This window comes from Nycticebus coucang, chromosome Y (genome assembly GCF_027406575.1).
Source record: "Nycticebus coucang isolate mNycCou1 chromosome Y, mNycCou1.pri, whole genome shotgun sequence".
Taxonomy (NCBI): domain Eukaryota; kingdom Metazoa; phylum Chordata; class Mammalia; order Primates; family Lorisidae; genus Nycticebus; species Nycticebus coucang.
In genome coordinates this window covers 28,714,341-28,716,589 of record NC_069805.1, presented here as the reverse complement: position 1 = coordinate 28,716,589, position 2,249 = coordinate 28,714,341, and positions in this window count along the sequence as shown.

Genomic DNA, 2,249 nt, shown 5'->3' with positions numbered 1-2,249 from the left:
ACAGAGATAACAATGCTTCTACCTTAGGAATTATAGGGAATGACGGTGTGTGTATAAGTGAGAAAAAAGCAAAGGAAATGGGGGGGGGCGGCGCACAAAATGACCTGTAGCTATTTTTGTTATTATTCATGTTATCACTATAACTATTATTGTTTTTATGTTTAGAGATATATAAAACATGCAGAAGAGATTTATTATTAACAACTTTGTTTTTAAGTATACTGTATTTTAGAAAAGACTCAAAATTAAATTAACCTATCCATGTGTCATAATGGTAAAATTCCTGCACTGTGGAGCAGAAGGCCCTACCCTGTCTTTTACATGGTAGGTGTTCTGTCATCATGGCAAGGGCTCCTCTGGTTTCCTGCATCCCTCAGCCTCAGCCCTTCCTCCGCTCCTCCTGGGTCCGTTTCCCTCCCTCTCAGATCTGGATCACTACAGAGGACAAATATCTGGCTGTTCTTCTCGGTTCCAGTTGTTCCTGTGTGCTGGTGACAGAAAGTGTTCCCTAAATCATAGTTCTCAGTACGATATAAACTAAACTCAATTACAAGTGCAATAAATAAAATAATGCTTCAAATGCTTTATTTTTTTATTATTTTTATTTTATTTTACTTTATTTTTTGAGACAGTCTCACTCTGTCACCCTGGGCTTGAGTGCTGTGGCATTATCAAAGCTCACAGCAACCTCAAACTCTTGGGATCTAGTGATCCTCTTGCTTCAACCTTCCCAGTAGCAGGGACTATAGGCACATGTCACCACGCTGGGCACCTTCCTCAGCCTCCCACGGGGCTACGAATGCAGGCATGAGCCACTTCACCCAGCCTTAGAAAATGAATATTAAAAATATATTTCAAGGTGAGAATAATTAAGTAAACTGTGATGTGTTCCTCCTACCCCCAACACTTGTATTAAAAATCAGTTTAAGGCTCACCACCTGTAGCTTAGCGGCTAGGGGGCCAGCCATATACACCAGGCCTGGTGTGTTCGAATCTGGCCCAGGCCTGCCAAACAACAATGACAACTACAACAACAACAAAAGATATCCAGGCATTGTAGCTGGCGCCTGTGGTCCCAACTACTTGGGAGGCTAAGGGCAGAGAATCACTTGAGCCCAAGAGTTAGAGGTTGCTGTGAGCTGACACACCACAGCACTCTTCTGAGGGCGACATAGTAAGACTCTGTCTCAAAACAAACAAACAAAACAAAAATAAAAATCAGTTTAAAAAGATAACGCATTAGTGATGTGGGAAGAGGTCTGTAATTTATTGTTAATTACAAAGAAGCAAATTTCAGAAAAAATATGTATTATGTCATCTCACTTTGTTTTTAAAAGAGTAAATTTTGACCTTGTATGTTAAGTTTTTAAAATATGTAAGTAAAACTATGTAACCAGAGGCACAGGAATGCATGAGATTATAAATTTGTTCACAATGACAATACAGTTTGGACGAGATTGGAGGAACATGGAGGAGATTTTATTTACTTATTTATTTCCCTCATGGGGAATATAATGGACATTTTGCTTAGTTTTCTTTTTTAATGTTTTAGCCATATTTTCATATATACCAGCAACTAATTATCCAGTAAGTTTGATGTCAATGAGAGGTTTTCACTTATTATATCCCATACTGTACTGTTTGCTCTTAGCTTAACAAAGAACATGTATTTCTTTAGAAATTTGCAAAATTTAAAAGGCCATAATGTTTTTAATTAAAAATGTGAATTGACCAAGATTACTTTTGTTGGCAGATACAGCCTTGAGTAGATTATTTTTATTCTAGTAGAGAATTACTTAAGCAAGTTGTCATTTATCACATCATCTCAAAATTCTATTAAAATGGGCACCAGAACAATGCCTTGCAGTTTTGTGAGTATAAGCTAATGTAAGTGGATTATACGTAAGAGGTTTAACAGTCTGTGGGGATCAGAAAGTGTAAAAGAATGTAGTTAGATGTAGTCTCTTTTCCTATAAATCCCACACTACTAAATGATAATCAGAAGATACGGAAAATAAGGAAGTTTTTAGGGTGAGCTGTTTTGTTCTTCCAGTGGGCCTAGAAATCTAACAATCTTCCCCAGGAAGACTCCACCAGCAATCATTTCTCAGAGAGGCTCACGGGGTTCCAGTCCCCTATCTCTGCAGGTGTCCACACCAAATCCATGTGACCATTTTTGAATATTACGGTAAAATGTCTGAATTATATAACTTTGTGGGTATTTATATGTGAGATGTTCTAGGCCACAA